This window comes from Trichosurus vulpecula, chromosome 7 (genome assembly GCF_011100635.1).
Source record: "Trichosurus vulpecula isolate mTriVul1 chromosome 7, mTriVul1.pri, whole genome shotgun sequence".
NCBI classification, from domain to species: Eukaryota; Metazoa; Chordata; class Mammalia; order Diprotodontia; family Phalangeridae; genus Trichosurus; species Trichosurus vulpecula.
The window spans coordinates 12,426,847-12,441,413 of NC_050579.1; the positions used below are offsets into that span (position 1 = coordinate 12,426,847).

The window sequence follows — 14,567 nt, forward strand, 5'->3', positions numbered from 1 at the left end:
TAGTTACCAAAGGCATTATTTTCTGAGTGTTTGCTAGATTTATAGATGCCACAGCCTGCAGCCTGAAAAGAGGGAGGAATAAATTTCTTGTTGCTTTCCAGAGTAGAAGTTGGTAAACATCATAAAAAATTGAACCCAAATAGAATTAACATTGCAAAACTGTGCATAAGATGTGCTATATTGATAAATTAATTGATTGTACTGTATATCTCTACTGCTGCCTCAGTCTGGAATTTCCTTTAGCAACAAGGGTCACCTTGCCTTGGACTATCCTACTGTCCCCTTTGGCATCGTCACCCTGGAATGTTTCTCTGTAAAGTCCACCCCTGTTCTCCTGTTGGTGGGCTCCATTTAGAGCCTCTGTTTTGTGAAGGATCCCAGGTTTGCCTGCATTCATTCCCCTCCTTCCCTTGTTCCTGACTTTCTGGATTTCAAAATCATGTTTCTGAAATTGATACATTCATCTCTCCCTTCCCTTTTTTACCTTCCCTTTGTACGTTGCCTTTTCCCAGTAGAATGGAAGCTTCTTGAGGGCAGGGGTTATCTTTCTTTTTTGCTTATTATTGTAGCACTTAGCACCATGCCTGGCAATTTAATAAATGCTTGTTTTCTTCCTTCCTTCCTTAGATCAGTCCGTCCCTCCTTTGTTCCCTTCCTTCCTCCATCCCTTCTTCCTTCCTTCCTTCCTCCCTCATTTCCTTGAAGTGACTGTTTACTTTTGTGTTTGTGATACTCACATCTCATTTAACTTAGAAAAACAAAGCACAGTTTTAAAGGCAATCTTCCAAAGAGAAATTTTTCCCTCATATTGAGCACACAGAAATTAGTGATGTGGGTGGTTGTCTTGATCCTGGCTTCTAACTAGCTATTGGTTAGCAGGTACAAGTTTTACAGAAGAATTTATGGATCTAGGGGAAAGCTAGGTGGTGCAGTGAATAGAGCACCAGACCTAAAGTCAGGAGGACCTGAGTTCAAATCCTACTCAGGCACTTGACACTTACTAGCTGTGTGACCTTGGGCAAGTCATTTAACCCCAATTGCCCTGCCTTCCCCCTCCGAACTCTCCACTCCCAAAACAACAACAAGAACAAAAAGAATTTATGGATCTAGAGACATGTTCCCAGTGTCTAAATGACCCTAAGTCCTGGTTACTTCCACATAGTTTTCTCCCCTCCCCTGTCAGTTCTGAGGCTTGGGGATTTGACAGCGTGTATGAAGAGAGCTGTCCATCCATCACAAATTCTGAGAGCTGAGGGACTCAGCCTCTTTGGGGCAGCAGTAGTGCCTTAAATAGGGTCTCTAGGCCAAGGCATGTGTGCAGAGTAGAAGGCAGAGTGTTTAAGTGGGCGATGAGGCCGCAGAGAGTTGGAGGAGTTCCTCAGCTCCTGTCTCCAGCCTTTGGACAAGTTGTCCTCCATGACTGGAATGCACTTGCTTCTCACCTCTGAGTTCAGGGCATGCACTCTCTCTCCCACCATGGCCTCTCCTGATCTCTTTGGAAGTCACTGCTTCTCCCTCAAATGATTTTGTCCTTACTTACATGTGTATGTATTTCCTCTAAGCCAAACATAAGCATCTCAGGGTCAGGACTGTTTAACTTTTGTCTTAGCACCTCTGGTACCTCACGCAGCGCATTGCCATATAGAAAGAGCAAGGGATTACCAGGCGGACAGACACCATGATGTACCCCCGAAAGGTGGGGGGGTCTCGGGGAAGGTCTACATACAGTGCTGGACAGGAATCACACAGGATGGAAAGGTGTGAATGGATTGTGATCTGCCCTGATGGAGGAACTGCCTACATGGAGGGATTATCCCAGGAAGCTACCATAATGTCTTGTACAAAATAGCTGCTTAATTTTTGTTAAATTATTCATCTGAATGCTGTGATGTCCATTCTGATGTTTAAGCCATCATGATCATATCTTTATGCTCTAGCCCTTTGTCTCAGCTCATGAATTGTGTGTTTCTTTTTGTATCTTGAGTCCATAACCTTGTGGCAGGTAGGTGACGCAGTGGAGAGAGAGTTGGAAGACCTGAATTCAAATCCAGCCTCAGACACTTACCATCTGTGGGACCTGTTTCAACAATTCAGCTAGCAGCTGCTGTGGGGGTGAAAAACCAACACAAGACCAACAACAAGAATGCTGCAAGCCCAGGTTCTTTTGATCTGTATTACTACGGAAAGCAACCTTAAGGAGTTAACAATCTTACTTTAACAACATACAAATATCATTCACTCAGTTCAGGGGAAAAAGCCAGCACCCTGAACTTCAGAGCAAATACAAACAAATTACAAACATACATTTATAAACAGACCAAATACAATTCATAGTTACCAAGGAACCATCAACATCTGAGTTCAGCCGGGAGCTCAACAACGGCTGGCCCAGAGTCACCTGCCACTACTGCTGTGGTTCGGAGCTCCAAAAGAGAAACCCAACCTCTGGGTTTATATATCTTGTTCAAGGTCAAAGGTGAGTTACACATGGGACTCACCCATGTGACCTAAAAGCGTCACAAAAATGTAACGTAGTCTAAAAGCCTCTGATGTCATAAACATGTCACTCAAACCCATGTAAACTAGGCTTTCCCTTGAGGCAAGGAGGTCATCAGGGACTCCTAATTTAATCAAGGAAATAAAGGCCAAACTCTTCAAGGGCACTTGGTTGAGTAAGTGCTGAGAGCCCATCCTGATTCCCAATACAGACCGTGGACAAGTCACTGAATCTCTTTGTACCTTGGTTAAATCAGGTTAAAAAAAGCTTCCCAGGGCATTTGTGAGGATGAAATGGGATCATATTTGTAAAGTGTTTAATACATTGCCTTGCACAGAGTAAGCACTAATTACGTCTTTCCTTCCTTCCTTCCCTTCCTTCCTTCCTTCTCATGAGAAGGAGCAGACCACCTCCCAACAAATTGTTTCCCCAAACAGCTCACCTGCCTTCTATGAGGCACCCTTACTGGGGCCTTACCTGACCACATCACTCTAACATCCTCATTGTGTCCACAGTCGTGGTTCTTCCACCCTCTGTGTCTACAGTCCCAGAGAGCTGACTCGTTCCCGTTGCAGGAAACATCATCTAACCCCATGTGTTCAATGTCATCACTAGCATTAACCCTAATCAGGGCATTCTCAGCAGAGGGGCATTCTGCTTGCCTGCACACCACAGCACCGCCCCCCACCCCATTCTTGTTCCAGTTGTCATCACAGTCTGTCCCCCACTGGTTATTTACTCTCATCTCCATTTGCCCAGAACAACTGCTCATTCAACTCCCCAATCTCAGGGCCACGTCTGCTCCTTCTGCAGCAGAGATGCACAAACATGTCAATGATGAGGAAAGTTTGGAGGCAGAAGTGAATGGACCAGTTCTGTTGAGGAGAAGGACCTGAGGTGAAGAGAAGGACAAGGTGTGAAGCAGAGGAGAAAGCCAAAGGGAGTTAACTGTTGGCTCCCTGGTTCATGGTTTTCAAGAAAAAGAGTCTTTCACCAAGTACAGTGGGAGGCCATGTCATCACACGAATAAGGTCAAAGGCCAAGGGGAGAATTTTTCTGGAGTCTATGAATCTCATACCTCTGCTCTGACCAACTTTCTCTCATGAATCAATCTCCTTGTCCCAGGGCATATTTCATTTTCATTGGCCACAAATGTATTATTTGGAAATTTGGGTTTCCATAAAGCAAAAGTTCCTAAGCATATTTGTGTCATGGGCCCACTGGCCATCAGTCTACTGAAGGCAGTGGGGCCCTTTTCAGATTCATGTTTTAAATGCAAAAAAAAATAGAATAACTGTATCATGAAAGAAACCTATTATATTAAAGTTATCAAAATATTTGTAAGACTAAGTTCATGGACCCTGATAAAGAACCCCAGTGTTAACAGAATCCTGGCATGGTGAAATGTGCCTTGATCAGAAACAAGTGAACTCAGTAGGCCAATAAACAAATATGTGGGGAGCCAGCTATATCCTGTTTAGGCCTCTTAGACCTCTGCAAGGCAGGGTCAATTGAGAATGGGTCTATGCACGGCAAGGCCAGTTTTAGGATAAGAAGACTTGGCAAAGAAAACCCGCCTTTGTAGCTGATTATCTACACGGGAGATGACAGAAATGTTTCTGCCTGGTTATCTATATGCGAGAGAACATAATTGTTTCAATTTGGTTAGCCTTGAGGAAAAATAGTGTCTCACTCCCAGGAACAAGGAGATAAAAAACTTAACCAATGCTTTATTTTACTCTTCTTTGAAGTCTGGATGACTCAGCAATTAATCTGTATAAAATACTGTCAGTAAGTCCATTAAAATCAGTCTATAGCATGACTATATGACTCACCTAGGCCCATGTCTTTGTCTTTTTGTGTCAATTACTTCATCATATTTCACGTCACTGCAGGCACAGGGAACAGAAGAATCCAGGAATCAGCTGGAAATGTACACATTTTAAATTAGGGCAGAGACCTAAATCTGACTATTCACGGTCCCCTAATTTGTTAATAATACCACCCTTTGTGTTTAAATTTGTACCCGTTTTGGACCACATTTTGGTATAGATGTGAGATGGTGGTCCATGGCTAGTTTCTGCCAGATTCCTTTATAGTTTCTCAGCAGTTTGTGTCAAATACTGAGTTCTTGGCCCCAAATCTTGGTTTTTGGCAAACGGCATATTACTACAGGTATTTATGACTGTGTTCTGTGTATCTAGTTTATTTCACTGACCCTCTACTCTATTTCTTAGCCAATACCAGATTGTTTGGATGATTGCTGCTTTATAAGACAGTTCGAAATCTGGTATGGCTAGGTTACCTTCTTTCACGTTTTCTTTTCATTGATTCTCTTGATATTCTTGACCTTTAATTCTTCCAGGTAAGTTTTGTTACTATTTTTTATCTCTATAAAATAATTCAATTCAATGAACATTTATTAAGCGCCTACTATGTGCCAGGCACTGTGCTAATTCTTTGGTAGTTTGATTGGCATGGCACTGAATAAGTTAATTTAGGTAGTATTGTCAATTTTATTATGTTGTCTTGGCCAGCCCATGAGCTCCACTGGTTAGCTCTATCCTTATTTGCATGAAAAGTGTTTTCTAGTTATTTTAAGTGGACTTTCCTTTTCTATTTCTTTCTTCTGCATTTTGTTGATAATACACAGACATGATGATGATTTATGTGTGTTTATTTTGTATCCTGCAGTTTTGCTAAAGTGGTTCATTGTTTTTATTAGTTTCTTAGTTGATTCTCTGGGGTTTTCTAGGTATATCATTGGCAAAGAAGGACAGTATTGTTTCCTCATTGCCTAGTCTAATTAATTCAATTTCTTTTTCTTCTCTTCTTGCTATTGCTAGCATTCCTAATAAAATATTGAAGAATAATGGCGATAAAGGACATCCTTGCTTCACCCATGACCTTATTGGTATAGCTTCTAGTTTATACCCATTACAGAAAATGTTTGTTCTTGGTTTTAGATAGATGTTTCTTATCATTTTAAGGAAGTGCCATTTATTTCTATGTTTTCTACTGATTTTAATAGGAATAGGTTTTGTATTTTGTCAAAAGCTCTTTCTGCATCAGTTGTTATAATCCTATGATTTTTGCTGGTTTTGTTATTGATATGATCAATTTCTATGTTTAATTTTCCCAACATTGAATCAGCCTACATTCCCGATATGACTCGTACCTGGTCTGTTCTTTGTGATATATTTCTATTGTGATATATTCTATTAAAATTTTTGCATTAATATTCATTAGAAAAAATGATCTATAGTTTTTTCTTTTCTTTTTTTTTTTTGCTCTCCCTGGTTTACAAAGAAACCATATTTGTGAAAACACCTGGAACTGAGAAGTAGAGTATCTTATTGACAGAACTGCAAGGAGGCTAGTGTTACTGAATTGCAGAGTATGCGGAGGGTGTAAACCTTTCTTCATCCCTTAATAGAAGATTTGTTCTGTAAAACTTGGACTCAGTCAAAAGACTGCCCCCAAGGCCCTAGAAGGCCACATGTGGCCTCGAGGCTGCAGGTTCCCCTCCCCTGAAGGTACAAGAAGCCTGGAAAAGGGCAGGGGGCAGGTTATAAAGGGCTTTGAACACCAAAAAGAGGATTTTATATTTTATCCTGGAGGTGACAGGGAGCCACTGAAGTTTATTGAGCAGGGAGGTGACACTGTTGGACCTATGCTTTAGGAAGATAATTTTGACAGTTGATCTGCAGATGGCCTTGAATGGGGAGAGATTGGTGGTAGTCTGGCTTCCAATTTCATCATTCAACCCAAGCTGCTCTCTCCAAAGTTAATTGCTAAAGCTAATGGCCTCTTCTCTGTTATCATATACTTTGACTTCTCTTCAGCCTCTGACATTGTTGATCATTTTCTGCTGGACACTCTCTTCTGGACATTGCTTTCCTGGTTTTCCTCCTACCTCTCTGACTACTTCTCAGTCTCCCTAGCTAGATCTTCATTCAGGTTATATCCACTAACCATGAGGGTCCCCTAAGGCTCTTTTCTTCTTTTGCCATACTATTTCACTTGGTGATCTCATCACTTGGTTTCAATTATTAACGCATTGCAGATGACTCTCAGATGCTCTTGTCCAGCCCCAACCACTCTCCTATAACTTCAAGTCTCACATCTATTACAGCCTATAAGACATCTTGAACTAGTTATCCCATAGACATCTTAAACTCAACAGGTCCATAACTGAGCTCAATATCTCTACCACCCACAACCCTCCCTTCTTCTGAACTTCTGAATTAGTGTGGAGGGTCCCACCATCCCTCCAGTAATCCAGGCTTAAACCTTAGCTATCATCCTCAGTTCCTCTCCCCCCACCCCACCCACATCCAATTAGTTGTTGATCCTACCTTTGTAGTATCTCTTGTATGTGCCGCTTCTCTCCTCCGCTTCTGCCACTACCTTGGTGCTTGCATTCATCACTTCATACCTGTTCTACTACCATAGCCTGCTGCTTGGTCTTCCTGCCTTAAATCTCTCCTCACTCCAGCCCATCCTCCACTCAGCTGTCAAATTGATCTTCCTAAAGCATAGGTCTGGCCGTGTCACCCTCCTATTTAATCAAATCCAGCAACTTCCCACTGACTCCATAACTGAAGATTCAAGTCTGGTTTTTGCTCCCCTTTTATAAGCACACTTTTCCTCTGAGATGATTTCCAATCTCTTTGGTCTATATGTTGTTTGTATATAGTTGCTTGCATGTTGTCTCCCCCATCAGACTTCAAGCTCCTTGAGAACAAGGATTGTCCTTTGCCTTTCTCAGAGGCAGAGCCTGGCAAATTGTAGGCATGTAATAAATGCTCGTTGCCAAATTAGAGCAATCCAAAAGTGGGGTAGGCTATCTCACTGGAGGTCATCAGACAGCAGATGACCACTTGTTGGACATGTTGAAGGGGTATTCTTCATCAAATATGGCTTGGACTAGATAGCTCCAAAAGTGCCTTCTGTCTTTGACAGGGGAGGGAGGAGGAGCTTGTCATGTGATTGGAAATGTTGCATAGTTGCATCAGTTGTGGAAGTAGGAGCTACAGCCTATGGCAACTAAATGAATGTGGACAGTGAGGAGGAGTAAAAGTCCCCAAATATTTCCAGGGTTCAGGCCTGAAATACAGAATGTTGGAGGAGGGGTTAGCTTTGAGGTGGGCATGGGGCAGGATAATGAGGTCAGTTTTCCACACTTGAAAGAGGAAGTGAGAATGCTTCAAGGGTGGATACCATGCCTGTCAGAGTCAGGAGATTTCTGTTTGGAGGCATGAGGCATGCATAAAGGAATTTCTATTTGGGGGCCAAGATTTACCTGAGCAGAAGATGGAGATGTCTTCTTCACGATTACAATTATGCTCTCCCCATCCACTGTGTCGGCAGTTCCAGAGGGCTGACTCATTACCAACTTCATCAAGCCAAATGGGGCCAGATCCATTTTGAGCATCCCCAAAGGAATGAAGAGCTGATCCACATCACAACTACCTACACACAACGGAAGCCTCCATGTTGCTCCAATTATCGTCACACGCAGTGCCCCACTGTCCTGTGATTTTTACCTCCACTCTGCCTTCACAGAAATTGGTCCCATCCACCAGCCTTGGTTCCCACAGGCAGAGAAGAGATCTCCCTGAGTTAGCTCCCCAGGGAACTCGGGACTGTGTTGGAGAGTTGGGCTGGAGGTGGAATCACAGAATGTGAAGCTTAGAAAGGACCCACGCATTAAGGAATCCCTATGACGCCATGCCTGACAAGCGGCCATACACCCTGTGCCTGAAATCCTGCAAAGAAATCTAATTCTTGTCATTGTTGCTGGTTTTCCTGAGAAGAGGACCTCTGGGAGGAGCCATGCGGATGTGTTTAGGGGGATGATTTGGGAGTCCAGGGGAAAGACCTTTGGACTTTGGCCAAGGAAAAGCTTGAGTTTGAGTTCTCCTAATATTTATTAGCTCTGTGGCCCTGGGCAAGTCCTCGAGTCACATAGAGCCTCAGTTTCCCAATCTGTAAAATGAGAATTATAATAACTGTAGTAATTGCCTCATAGAGGTATCATATAATCCAATGAGACAATATATGGGAAGCCTTTTGGAAACCTTCAAGCCCTCTCTAAAGGCCAGCCACCATCATCAAGCATTATCACTGCTACTGCCTCCAAGGAGGCATCTCTTCTCTTGGCATTGAGATTGGAATGCAGAACCTTAGCCAGAACAGCCACTGACATTTGCATAGCACTTATTAGTTGGCAAAGTGCTCCTACATAGAGTATTTCAACAGATCTTCACAGGCAGTGGGTTTCACTTTATTAACCCTGGAGAAGGCTATTAGATTATGCAAACCATACTATCCAGTTTAAAAAATTGCATTTTATGCAAATTAAAACAATTTTCATATACCACCTCACACCTATCAGATTGGCTAACATGACAGAAAAGAAAAATGACAAATGCTGGAGGAGATGTACAAAAAGAGGGACACTAAAGTACATTGGTGGAGTGAAAAGCTGATCCAACCATTCTTGAGAACAGTTTGGAATTCTGCCCAAAGGGCCATGAGACTGTGCATACCACTGAGCAATACCACTATGAGATCTGTATCCCAAAGAGATCAAAGGAAAGGGAAATAGACTCATGTGTACAAACATATTTCTAGCACCTCTTTTTGTGGTTGCAAAGAATTGGACACTGAGGAACCCTCCATTGGGAACGGCTGAACAAGTCATTCAGTGGTTGAACAGGAACAATCATATATGATGAAATATCATTGTGCTAGCAGAAATGATGAGCAGGAAGAATTATATGAACTGATGCAAAGTGAAGGGAGCAAAACTAGGAAAACATTGTATACAGTAACAGTGATATTCTTCAGTGAACCACTGTGAAGGACTTAGCTATTCTCAGCGATAAAATGATCCAAGACAATTCCAAAGGACTTGTGATGAAAAATTGCTCTCTACCTCCAGAGAGAGAATTGATGAACTCTGAGTGCAGATTGAAGCAGATTTTATTCACTTTCTTTATTTTCCTTGTTTTATTTTTGTGTCTGTGTTTTCTGTTGCAACATGGCTAACATGGAAATATTTTTTACCTGACTTCACATGTATAATCAATATCATATTGTGTGCCTTCTCAAGGGGCGGGGGAGGGGTAAGAGAGAGAGAATTAGGAACTCAATTTTTTTAATGAATGTTAAAAATTTTTAAGTGTGATTGAGAAATAATAAAAAAATAGAAAAGATACTTTAAAATAAAAATTTCACTTCATGTTCGAGGCATTTTCAATTAATCAGTTCAGGATAGGAACCACTGAGTCCTTGGGAAATCTGGGACAGGGGATAATATGAATAAATGCAGCAATTGAGGGAAAGGCCCTAGAAAAAAGAGCTAGTGGGAGTGATCTAGAACTTGAAGATTGCCTCATAGAGTTTGTTAGTAATCGACATCTCCTCTGTCTAAAGAGACTAAAAAACACTTGAGCACCAATGGAGCCTCCCACTGCACTGAGAGCAGTTGGCACAAAGCCAGTGTTGAATAAAAGGTCAAAGGGGTAATTGCTCTGTCTGCCCTTCAGTGTCTATTTGTTTCCATGTGCCCATGAGTTCTACCCAAACACCAGGCCCTCCTGTTGCCTTCAGGATGCTCAAGGTACCTACTGGGGCATCCTTCAGAGGGCATTCACTCTCTTGATTGACTCCCCAGTTGTAAAACTTGATCTCACCCAACAAAAGGTTGTGAAGAGGTTGATAAATTAATTCACACTAGAATGTTTGCACTGCACCCTATGTGTACTTGTGGGAAAAGGGTATTGCAGATGTTTGGGGGGATTATTTGTCCTCACAATTCTTACTAGGTCACCTCAGTGAATTTCTAAAATTAAGTCAAATCTGGCAAGCAAATTGACATCAACTGCTAATGAGGGCATGGTCTCCACCAAGCCAACGTGGGTTATTCCTAGAACCTAGAACCTAGACTAGACTCTCTAGACCCTTGAGGAGAGAAAGAGCAGGGTTATAATTGCACCAAACTTGCAGTCAGAAAGCCCGCATTGAAATCTTGGTCCTGCTGCTTACTACCAGTGTGGCAGTCACCTAACTTCACTTGGCCTGACTTTCTTCGTGTGTAAAATGAAAGAGTTACCCAGAACAATCTCTTAAAGATATCTCTTCCATGTCTGAACCTCTAGCCCTTTAGCCCATCAAGACATTTTTGGATCCTGACCCTCAGTGTTAACTATCCCTCCCACCTTCTCCTTATGTAGAAAGGTCGTATGCACTGCTGACTGTGCTACAAAGGACAGTGCCAGGTGAGATCACATGATCTGCAAGAAAGCTGGCCATTGTCTCCACTATAAAGACAAAGGAGCTAAGATTATTCCATGAAACTGAGAATTCTGGGCCTCCCTATAGATCATGAAATAACAAGAAGCTCCCAGAAGTTTCCAAAAGAAATAAGATGTCCACAAGGAGACACATTCACGCACACACACACACTTGCACACACACACAAACACACACACATACTCACACACACACATACACACACACTCACACATACACCACAGAGTGGAGAAGGAGGCATTCAAGAGACCTGAGGGGATGTCTCCTGTCTCCCCAAAGAAGAGAGGCAGTGGATGGGCCAAACGAAGCGGGACCACAAAATTCCTGAAGCAGAAGAGAGGCACAGGGCTGCTGAGGATGAAGAAATCGGGAAGAGCATTTGCTCACAGTGACTGGCAGACCTTGAAGACCCACAGCCCAAGAATGGTCATTGGGTGAGCCTGACCTGAGAATCTTCAGATGGCTGGCACTGCTCTCAGCCTCCAGAGGAGGTGCACACAGCTGAACAGTGACTACAGGGTTACTCTAAGCAGGGTCACTGGGATGGCTGTGGAAAGAGGGGAGCAGCCAGATTCCACAAGTGAGACTCTACCCCCCAAGCCTGGCCTGGAAAGAGTGCCAGACCTATTGCATCAGATGAGAGTCCAGCCCGCCCACACATCTGGCACAATGACAGCTCCCAGGACATGAAGGGAGTCCTCCATGTGGGGACCCCAGGGATGGGGTACTCAGTCATGAACCACTAGCCCTCAGGGATAGAGGAAATCTTTGCTGGGGTCAGGAACCAGAGATCAGGCAAGTTAAAGAGGATCCTCCAGATGGGCCAAACAGGGGGCTGGTGGGACTGCCACTGGGCTGCAAGGAAGGCAGCCAGCCTGCCCCTCTGGGCAACCCCCAACTCTGAAAGGAATTGCAGCCCAACTCGTGAGGGGACAAGTACACAGGGACCTTGCCAGGCTCAGAGGGCTGCACATGCCCCAGGCACCAGACACAGTGGAAGACAGGACAGGAGACTGGTTGGCCAAGCACCAGGTTCCTCACTGGCCCAGTCTGGGAGAAGAGCTGCAAATGAGTCTCCCTCCCTGGCCCTTGTCTGAGGCACCTGAGTGGTACCCCTGGCAAGAACTCTGACCTCCAGGAAACCTCAGCCCTGGTGAGACTAGGCTGGCTCAGGAGACAACCCCTCCTGCAGCATGAGGGTGGAGCAAAGACCCGGACCCCAAGTCTGTTCCCATGGGTAGTGGCCACACAGTGGTAGGTGGAGTGGAGAGGAACCTAGAGGCTCAGCCCCCAGGTACCTACCCCTTGAAATGCCAAGCTGCAGAGGGAAGCTTCATGCCACTATTCCCAACTGGAGCTATATTTAGGGCCCTGCAAGCCTCACCCAGAGGGTTGGAAGATGGGATGCGAGGAGTAGAGAACCGCCCCACCCCCAACCCTTTGCTGGATCCAGGATTAAAAACGCCCCAGTGTAACCAAGGGTGCCAACACCTGGGGCAAGCTCGGAATCCAATGTGCCCACGCAGACAGTGGCTCCCCTCTCCTGTTGGGCCTCAGCAGATGCCGGGGGCTTGGGACAAGGACCCTCAGGAGACAGAGCTCCTTTGGGAATGGTTCACCCACCCCCTCACTCAGTTCCTGAAAGCTAATTCAGACTCTAGTCCTGATCCTCAGAATTCTGTTTTTAAGAGACTTCTCACTGGAGGTTTTAAGAAGGCACAAACAGGTCCCTTGGGCATCTTGACTGTGAGTGTGATTCTTCTCTCTCCAGCCATTGTGTCTGCAGTCCTAGAGTGAAGATTCACTTCCATGACAGGAGACACCAGTCAACCAAAAGGGTCCAGGTGCAACAGTCCAATTCCAGCACCCAGCCATGATGAAAGTAGCTGGACAGCCCAGCTGCTTGCAGACAACAGAAATCTCTTTTCTGCCCCAGCCATCATTGTACACCAGGCCCCAGTGACCCTGGAACTTCACCTCCACTCTCCCAGCACATCTGCTGTTTCCACTGGCCAGCCTCAGCTCCAAGGTAGAGTCCTCTGCAATAGGCATGGGCTTAGGTCCCAGGAGAATTCCCAGGAAATTCAGCATCAATTCTACAACACTTTGAGGTCTCATTGGCCACCTTTTCCAGAGTTCCTCCAGCTCCATTCCTGGTGAGCTCTGGGAAGAGCACATCCCACTTTCCCAGAAAAGGTCCCAGAGCTCTGCTTAGCATTGTAGACTTCAAAATGAGACAAGGAGAAACGCTGAGTACAGCCTTCAAATGGGGCTTCTGCACAGTGACTTCTTTGACCCCTGCTTCTTCTGCTGCTCTCAGCCATATCTGTGGCATACCATCCTCCCCTGGATCTTTTATTTCTGAAACCTCAAGCCCCCAAACAAGACCCACTCAGTTCCTCAAAGCCTGATGGTCTTAGGGACTTGGGGGAGTGATGAATGGACAGACAATGGGGCATGTTGGGTAGAATACTGTATTGGAATCAGGAAGAATGGGTTCAAATTCCTCTTTGCACCCACCACGTGACCATGGAAAAGCAACCTCACCTTCTTTGAACCTCAGTTTCCTCATCTGTAAAATGAAACTAGAAACAACTATAGTATCCCTTTGATAAGATTGTTGTGAGGCTCAGATGAACTCAGCTACAGAAAGCCTTCCCCTCTTACTGATGACTGATGTTCCTGGGAGAACCAAACCATGGTACACATCCTAGCTTGTTTCCTTCATATCTTGGGAAGGACATTTTCAGAGTGTCCTCTTCCATAAATAGCAAGGAAAACCATTCCTTCTCATTTCCACTCTCTCTTTCTCATTCACTTCTCCTATCAAGTTGTCCTCCCTGCCAAATTCTCATCCTCAATACACTTGAAAAAGATTGAGCTCGTGGGAGGCCTCTCTGGGAAAGTGGAGGGGGAGGGGTATAAGGATAACAGAGATGACATTGAAAACAAAATAGGGCAGCAGCAACCACAGAAATAATAACAAAAGCATCGACCTCTTCCGTATCAGATATAAAATAGGGAAAGATGGTGAAAGAGGAAGGGAGGGGTTTGGAAGGGCTAGTGTAGGAAAACAGGCACATTAATGGCCTCCTATTGGAGCACGGAATCGGTGCAACCATTTTGGAAAACAAATGGATGTTATAAAATAAATATCATAAAACTTTTTATACTTTGACCCAGAGTTGACTGAGGGTATTTTTGAATGGAAAAAAAGACGTGCATGTACAAAAAAAATCAAAGACATATTGTTTGTGGTAGCAGAAATTTGGCAATATACCAAGTGACCGCTGGTCGAGGAAGGACTGGGTAAATCATAGGATATGAATGTAATGGCCAAATGCATTCCATAGTGAGGCCCAGGAAGGAATTGAAGAAATCTCCACGAAGTAAGGCAGAGTGCAAAGAGAAGCCCAATGATGCCACAAGATCAGGGAAGGCCCCCATACCAAGGTAAAATCAAAATGGGCACATGATTTAGATATAAAGGCTGATACTGTAAGGAAACTGGGAGAGCAAGGAATAGGTTACCTGTCAGATCTATGGAGAAGGAAAGAGTTTATGATCAAATGAGAAATAGAGAACATTATGAAATGCAAAATGGATGATTTTGATTACATTAAATTGAAAGCTTTTGCACAAACAAAACGAATGCAACCAAGATTAGGAAAGAAGTAGAAAGCTGGGAAACAATTTTTACAACCACTGTCTCTGATAAAGACCTCATTTCTAAAACATATAGAGAATT

General features: G+C 44.0%; 1 pseudogene; it reads right to left on the minus strand.

Moving 5' to 3' along the window:
• Nucleotides 1-12,871, minus strand: part of LOC118857423 — a 47,877-nt pseudogene extending 35,006 nt beyond the window's left edge.
• Nucleotides 12,872-14,567: the final 1,696 nt, after the last annotated feature.